The sequence below is a fragment of the Pantherophis guttatus genome, chromosome 4 (assembly GCF_059756535.1).
Source record: "Pantherophis guttatus breed Tessera chromosome 4, ASM5975653v1, whole genome shotgun sequence".
In the NCBI taxonomy this organism is placed as follows: Eukaryota; Metazoa; Chordata; class Lepidosauria; order Squamata; family Colubridae; genus Pantherophis; species Pantherophis guttatus.
In genome coordinates this window covers 142,898,127-142,906,871 of record NC_142066.1, presented here as the reverse complement: position 1 = coordinate 142,906,871, position 8,745 = coordinate 142,898,127, and the positions used below count along the sequence as shown (strand labels likewise).

General features: G+C 40.0%; 1 long non-coding RNA gene across 1 annotated transcript; it reads right to left on the bottom strand.

Annotated features, from left to right (window-relative positions):
* Positions 1-1,118: 1,118 nt before the first annotated feature.
* LOC148114378 (uncharacterized) lies at positions 1,119-7,384 on the bottom strand. Its single transcript, XR_015734350.1, has 2 exons — positions 6,702-7,384; positions 1,119-6,585 (listed from the first exon to the last, which is right to left on the bottom strand). It is a non-coding gene; the product is annotated as an uncharacterized LOC148114378 (long non-coding RNA).
* Positions 7,385-8,745: the final 1,361 nt, after the last annotated feature.

Sequence of the window (8,745 nt, the reverse complement as noted above, 5' to 3'; positions counted from 1 at the left end):
TTTTAGTTTTGGAAAGTATCCCACTAACATAACAAAACTACTCCATTTTTACCTAATAAAGCACAAACCTCACTTTCCCTTGATGGCTGGAAATTGTCAATCAGTGTATGAAAGATCTATTATCCAGGCTCACACAGCTGGCTCTGGCTGGTTTATTTTCTTATACTATTGGAGTACTAAAAAGTCTCTGATAAACTCAGGCTATTTCTAAATGAGATCTATAGAGTGAGAGAGCAGATTAACGTTTTAGACTGTTCTATTGGCAAGTATCAGCCAACATACTTAACAAGGAACAAGAGATTTCAGTTGCAAACAACTGTCTGTGTTGTGTTGACTCTATGTAGGCAGGGTAAAGCAAAATGATATACTGTATTTTTCAGACTATAAGACACACCTAGCTTTTGGGGAGAAAAACAAGAAAACAAGAAAAAAAAGGGTGCCTCTGCCTCCCAGCAATTTGCCTCCTTGAAGCAAACAGCCTGGTCAGCTTCAGCACAGCCAAATTTAGCACGAGCAGCTGATTGGCAGTTGGATCAGCTTCCTGGAATCAGCTGTTCCAGGCTGCGGGGATCAATGCTGCCTATTGCTACCGTCACCACCCATCACCGTCGCCACCAATCTCTGCCTCCACATGTCCCATTTTTGGCCTCCACGCGTAGCCTTCATGCATCTCGTTTTCAGCCCATTCCCTGCCACCTGGAACAGGCTGAAAGTGGGGCATGCAAAGGCCAAAAATGGGGTGTATGGAAGCTGAAAATTGGATGTCCAGAGGTGGCGATAGGCGGAAGTGATGGGCGACAATGGCAACAGCAATTCTTGCAGCCTGGAACAGCTGATAGGTGGTATTCTGGGAGGCCAATCCAACCGCCAATCAGCTGCTCATGCTAAATTAGGCTGTGCTGAAGTTGACCAGGCTGTTTGCTGTTTGCTGCAAGGAGGCAAATTGCTGGGAGGCAGAAGCCGAAGGATGGGGGCTGGTGGGTGGGCAGTGCTTCGGCAACATTTGCTCTATAAGACTCACAGACATTTCCACCCACTTTTTTGGGGGGGGAGTATGTCTTATACACCGAAAAATACAGTAAGTTACAAGGTACTTTCGCTTTTCTCTTTCTTAGTGATTTTTTTAAAAAAAAATTGATTTATTCTACTGATAAATCATTCTGTCCAATTCTCTAGTCATGAGGCCAGCGTAAGGGAGCACATTCAATTGATATGGACCATGGAATGTTCCTCTTGTGTGATGGCCAAGTAACACAATTCAAATTAGTATGTGTTCAAAATGGGAGCTGGAATAAATCCATGTGAGTGAAGTTCACACCGTTGGGTTCATTTGTTATGTGGTTTGTTTGGTTTTGGTTTAGCATGATAAATGTTTCCAGAAATTATGGTTGTAAGTCATGGTTCACGGCTGTGCTATATAAACTAACACACTAACAGAGAAAGATAGAAAGGAGGAGGAGGAGGAGGAGGAGGAGGAGGAGGAGGAGGAGGAGGAGGAGGAGGAGGCTTTTTCCATATTCTTCTCTTAATGGATTGTCCTCTGTAGATACCTCAGGAACAAATTTTCTAAGTCACAGTTCTTCAGTTCCACTGTTCTTAAACAGAATTTTCCACAGGATTAAATTAGTTCCCTCCTGCTTAACTTTCTGAAAAGCCATTTAAAAACTGGTTATTTCAGAAGGTCTTAGATATGGAATCATGGAGGGAAATTCCACCGACAACAGGACAGGTTTCCTCAGGCCTAACGTTTCTTGCAAATGTCCTTCTTCATTTGTTATAAATATATTGTTTTTAACCCTCTTACTGTAGAGAGCCTTTGTTGATAAGAAGAGACCAGTCCTATATGTAAGATATGTAAGTTAGTAAATAAAATATCATTTTCAACCAATAGGACCCAGTTCAGACATAGTGATGAGCTCCAGTTTAGACTGTTGCATGGAAGACAATATGTGGTCCCCTGAACATGAAATACCCAATGATGGAAGAGAACTCTTACTTCTTGTCTGTACTTGTAAGTTTTCCAAATGCCCATAGCTGGTAGCTACATGGGTTTGGGGCATGATCCAACAGTTACCCCTTTATGTTCTTAAATTTGTATGATACATCATTGCATGCCAAAAACCAATCCAATGAGTTTAGCAGCATCTCAGACCATGGTTGGATGACTGGAGGCCAAGGCTGATTGAAAAATGCAGCTAAAAAGAAAATGGTGTATATGAAGGAAGAGGCCCCTAGTTGCGAGTGGAGAAATATTGCTATCAGGCAAAAAAATCTGAAAACAATTCCACTTGATGACATTTTCCTGTGTGGAAATTAGTCATCTCCCCTCCCAATAAAATCAACTGCCTAAATATGCAACTCAAATCACAGTTTCCTTATTCCAATAAATCAAGACCAAAGTTAAGCAGGGAAATCAGTCAGTATTTCCAGCTGTATGCTTTCTCTGTAATGTATGTTTGGCTCTATTGTGGTGGTTTTTTATTTTTATCTGATTTGAAAGCTTAACTAAGAAGCTTGTCTATTTAAAAGCAACATTAATATTTAATGGCAAGTGGAAGTCTAAAGAAATCCATTCAAGTTAATGGACTTAGTGGACCTCTGTAGAAGAAACTTCCAGCAATAGTTTTTTTAAATAAAAGCTTCCATGATCTGTCTTAAAGTATTTGGTCTACATATTAACATGGAGGTTTTAACCTGGTTTACTTGGTTGAATGATAATATTGATCCTGACAGATGACCACACTTGAAGTTAAGCTTGCAAGTGATGGTTATTCTTGTACAACTTAATCATGTACATTACAATTTTCCATTTTTTCACTTCTCAAACATCCTGGAATCAAGATTTATTGCTCTACCATACAATGTTTGTTTTAAAAATAAATTCCATTTTATGTCTCCTAGTTGTGCATATCAAGCCTATGTACATAGACCAGAATTCTTAAGAATCTATAGCATTCTCCATTTTCACATCAACATAAAGTCTTCTTCAAGTTAAGTTCTATCTTGGGAACTTCATAGTGTAGGAAGTTAAAACACACTCTCTCCTAGAAAATGAAATATTTTAGGAAACATTAAAAGGGCAGAATATTTTCCCTAAAAGGGAGACAGAAACTCAGCCCCCCACCCCCTTCATTAATGGGCCATTAAGGCCTGAGCCAGTCCATTCTACATAACAAAGATCTACCTCCTTCAGGCAGAGCCATTTAATTGCCCTTCATTGCACCACCCAACAAGATTCAACCAAACTTAGCACACAGACAACCTACAAAGCTAGCCATGATCTCTGACAGCAACCAATCAGAATACTCTTCCGGTGCCCCAGGAAGTTCCACGACAGAGGGGATATAAAACTGAGGAACTCTCAGCATCTCTTCCCTTTTTTCAGCCATGTTCTCCAAGGCATGCGATCCTGTTCATCAATAAACCTTTCCAAGCAACTTCCATGAATCCAGTATCTTTTTCCCCACTTGGAACTGAACCCAGAAGGATATTTCTTCCAACAATGGGTCAAAAGAGCCATCATTCCACTCTACTGAATATTGAATTCTGAGTAATTCAGTTTAGGAAAGACATTGACACAGACTACAATGTCCACCAATATTATTAAAACCCTTGAAGATAAAATTTCTGAGGAATAGTTGGAGGCACTGGGTATGTTTAGCCGGAAAACAGAATATCTTAGGGAAGGCATGATAGTTGTCTTTAAGCAACTGAAAGACTATGTGGTAAAATAAGATGTAGAATTGTTCCGAGCTATTGAGAAGACAGGATGAAGAAACAAAGGATTTAAATGATAAGACTTTGTTTGGACATCAGCTTACAAATTCCTAACAGCAAAAACTGTTCAATAACAGAACAGGTTGCTTCAAATACTGGAGATACTGGAGTTTCTTTTGCCAGAGGTGTTTAAAGGCTGGATGGCTACCTGTGAAAAGCACAAACATTCATGTATACTGTTGGAAGAAATATCCATCTGGTTCAGTTTCAAGCCGGGAGAAAGGCACTGGAAACATAGAGGCTGATTGGAAAGATGGTTTAATGGTGAAGCAGAACCACCAAGCACATGGTTCTAGTGCAGCTGACCACATGGAGTTGAGAATGGCAGGGGTTATACCTTCTCTTGGGCTTTGCACTTGAACTTCCTGTTCCTGTGCAAGAACATGTATTCTATTGGCTGTTGTCAGACTCCCCATGGGGCCATGTACAAATCCTAGGAGTTTGTCCTGATCTAAGTTTGTTTGATGTTTCTGAGGGTAATACAATGAAGGGGTATTGAGTAATTCCTATTGTGGCTGAGAGTTAATCCTACCTTTGCTGGATCTTGGGTGACTGTATTTGCTTATGAATAGAGCTATCTATCTCTTGATCCCTTAACTGCTGACATCTTCTTAGGGCTATTAAGAAGGGGGCTGCTTTCCAAGAGCATGTTTCTCCATTTCTCGTCCAGGGAAATATTCTGCCTTTTTGATATTTCTCAAAAGGTTTCATTCTTCTAGGAGAGGGGTGGGTGCTAACTTTCTACAATACACATGCATAAAAACATATGTTTGTTCAATTTTAAATTCATGGCCTCTGCTATTCAAGCCCACTGGAAGATGTCATTCTCTGATATATGAAGGGACACTTGTTCCATTTCTTGGCTCTACCATGATTTCTAAACCCTTTAAAAGTATTCCAAAAACTTATGAGTTTGTCTTGGTTTTTTTAATAGAACCAGCATCCTAAAGTAGTCTGAATTAGAGTGGATTGATTCTTTTTACTTTATACTTTTTGTATTGATTTTGCTTATACATCCCTTGTTAATGTTTTATATTTTATTCATGCTGTTAGGTTTTTTTTAAAAGAATTGGATCAAAAAAGCTAGTTTTTTTAAAAAAAAATCAATGCAATTTTGCTCATTTCTTTGGTTAAATTCAACATTACTTTGTTTAGCACTATAAATGCCTAAATGGGATTTCAACCCACACATCTCTAGAAGCAAATGGATCAGGTAAAAGTTCTTTGCATACAAAGCTGTAATCTTTAGAACAAACAAACTGGAACATTGTCAAAGGAGACAAATGCCTAGGTTAGTTCAACAATTCATTGTGTGTTTGCAGTGTACCAGCCAATCTATTTGTTACTACCAAAGTGCTAATTAATCCTGCTAATTACATGCAAAACATTCATTATCACCTATCTGTGGAAGAGGACCCCTCAGATTCCGGTGACAAATTAATTACTGTGTTTGCCTTCAGAACATTACTTTTAGACCATCCCAGCTATTATCTCAGAAATAAATTGGCTTAGCAGGAAGTTTTGTCTCTCAAAGCACTTTTTTTTTTCTTTTTGCAAACAGAAAAGCAGGTTTACAAATGCCCATATTAAGTTTTCCTCTCTCTGGCATTCCCAGGCAAGTATTTCCTGAAGTTCTCAGGAGTTGCAACAAGACTAATTTTACAAGCTCCTAATCCTCATAAAGAAGCCCATATATTGCTATTTTTCATATGTAGCTTCCATAATCAGAGCTCTTCGAGCTGAATGGTACCTTGGCAAAGGATTAATATTAATATGTAGAACAATACAGTCAGCTGGGAGTCAGCCACTCTATAGAGGCCACAGAAATACATCTGTATAACACTCATAAATTGTTTTACTACTGTATAAGGCTTCCCTTAACTTCAAAGCTCAGGTATATATACATCAATCTGGTCCAAACTGGCCTTGAGTGACAAAGAAAGGGTTCTTGAAATCAGGTAGATTTCTCTCGAACTATTTCTCAGTGTTTAATGGCCACCAAATCTGAATTCCACATTAGTTGGAAATAGATTTAATATAAAATTGTTCTTATACAAATACAAATAGTGTGGACTGTTATTGTTCAGTTGCTAAGTCAGATCTGACCTTTGGTGACCCCATGGACCACAGCAAGCCAAATCCTTCTGTCCTCCTGCCGTTTGCCCAAATCCACGTTCATTGCATTGATGATATCATCTAACCATCTCATCTTCTTGCCATCCCCTTCTCATTTTGCTTTCAATGTTTCCCCAACATCAGGGTCTTTTTCAGTGAGTTTTTTCTTCTCATTAGGTGGCCAAAGTGTTTGAGCTTCAGCATGGTGAACTGTTTAGTTCACTGAACCTCAAAAGAGTTATTGGAACAATGGAGATAAAATAAGGGGGGAAACCAAAATTATTAGAAGAATTGTGTAGAAAAACTCCGCTAGAAGTAAAAAAAATAAATAACCTGGTTTGGCACTTTTTTTTGATAGAAAGTGAATGAGACAGGCACACAACCATGATTAAATAGAAAAATAAGATAGTGAGAGAGAATTCAATAGTCCAGATGAGAAGACCACCACGTCTTCCTATTTCTTTTGACTACCTGCTCTCTCTTTATACTTTCAACGTAGACTTTTCCACCATGTATAATGAAATCTAATCTTCTTCCCTTCTGCAAGTGGTTTCATTAGTTCCCATATTACTTCATAGAATAAGTATCATAGGGTTGGAAAAGACCTTTGAGCCTTCAACTTCAGCCTCTTCCTCTGGATGAGAATCCTCATATGATTCAGAGAAAGCCCTGTCCAATCTTCTACTTGAAAACCTCCAGTGACAAAACACCCACAACAAACAAAACAGTCTTAATAGCTCTCTGCTTATTAGCCATTTAATAATTCTCACTACTTTTAATAGCTCTCACAGACAAGAAATTCCTCTTACTTTCAAGTCTGGATCTTTCTCTGAAAATCTTCCACTTACAGGTTCTTGTCTCACCTTCAAGCACTATGGAGGACAATCTGCCCTGTGACATCACTTCCTGTATTGAAACACTGCTATTATCTCTCACCTTAGCCTTCTGTTCTTTATGTTTTGTTTTGTTTTAATTTGATTTATATGCCGCCCTTCTCCGGAGACTCAGGGCGGCTTACAATGTGCTCAGCAATAGCCTTCATCCTTTTGTATATTTATACAAAGTCAGCTTATTGCCCCCACAACTGGGTCCTCAATTTACCTACCTTAGAAAGGATGGAAGGCTGAGTCAACCTTGAGCCTTGGCGAGATTCGAACCTGCAGTAATTGCAGGCAGCTGGTCTTAATAACCAGCTTAATAACAGGGTGCCTTAGCCCACTGTACTACCAAGGCTCTTGTTAAATATACCAATGTCCTTTACCTGTTCCTTTAGCCTCCATATCCTTTGCCATCAGAGGTGGGTTTCAGAAGTTGACTGTTGACCAGTTCTGGAGAACCGGTAGTGGAAATTTTGAGTAGTTTGGAGAACCAGTAAATACCACCTCTAACTGACCCCACCTCCATCTATTCTCTGCCTCCCGAATCCCAGCTGATTGGGAGGAAATGAGGATTTTGCAATAATCTTCCCCTGGATTGGGGAGGGAATGGAGATTTTACAGTATCCTTCCCAGGGGTGGGTTCTACTTACCTTTACTATCAGTTTGTAATGGGGCCGCACATGCGCAGAAGCGTTTTGATGACGTCAGGGTCAGTGGCCGGAGCCTCCCACCAGTTTTACTACCGGTTCTATAGAACCGGTGCGAACCGGGGGCAACCCACCTCTGATCCTTCCCCTGCCATGCCCACCAAGCCACGCCCACCAAGCCATGCCATGCCCACAGAACTGGTAGTAAAAAAATTTGAAACCCACCATTGCTTGCCATGTTTATCATTCTCCTCTGTATTCCTGCCAGCTCCACAGTGTCCTTTTGTATAGTGGCAATAGAACCAGACACCATATTCCAGGTGTGGTTTGAAGTACAGCATGGAATGTTACTATCACTTCCTATAATCTTAACACTCAGTTTGACTCAAACTTCACTGTCTCTTTGGACAGGTGCCACACACCTCCGTCTCATGCTTAATTTATGACCTACCAGGATCCCCAGATTCTTCTTGCAAAGTACTACTTCTATGCCAACTACTGCCTATCTTCTACCTGCGCATCTGGTTTTTCCTGCCTAAGTGCAGAACCTTACTTTTCTCACCACTGAACAATGTTTTGTTGAATAGAACCAAATGTTCAAAACTATCCAGATCATCTTGGCACTTGAGCCTTCTTTTTCTAGGGTGTTAGCAATCTTTGTGTCATCTGCCAGGTGTATGAGCAACCGTTCAATCTGTTCATCCAAATCATTTATGAAGATGAAGATATATGAAGAACAGTGCTAGACAGGCGTGGTATTCACTTACCTTTGCTATCGGCTCGCAAATGTGAGCATGCGTGCATGTGCAGGACCTCCATGCATGCGCAGGATCTCCATGCATGCGCAGAACCTCCACACATGCACAGGACTTGCATGCATGCGCAGGACCTTCCGTGCACGCACAGGACCTTTCACACATGCGCAGAGCATCAAAAACAGGACGCCCGAACCGGATAGAACGGGCTGAATACCACCCCTGGTGCTAGACCAAAGGCAGAACTCTTTGGTGCCCGTTATTTGCCGCCTCCATATGGACCTTAAAGACCATGCATTGGCTACAATTGGCTACAGTTCAGCCAATTGTGAATCCATTTGAAATTAGATGTTGCATCCCTATATTGTTCCAGCATACCAAAAAAAGGATACATTTTTTTTCAAATCCCTTATAGAAATCTTATTACATACATGCCCAACATTCCCTTGGTCACTAATCTAATCATATTGTCAAATAAAACAATAAAAAAAAGTCTGACATGAATTAATTTTGACAATCCGTACAGAATAGAAATAGAAATAGAAATAGAAATAGAAATAGAAATAGAAATAG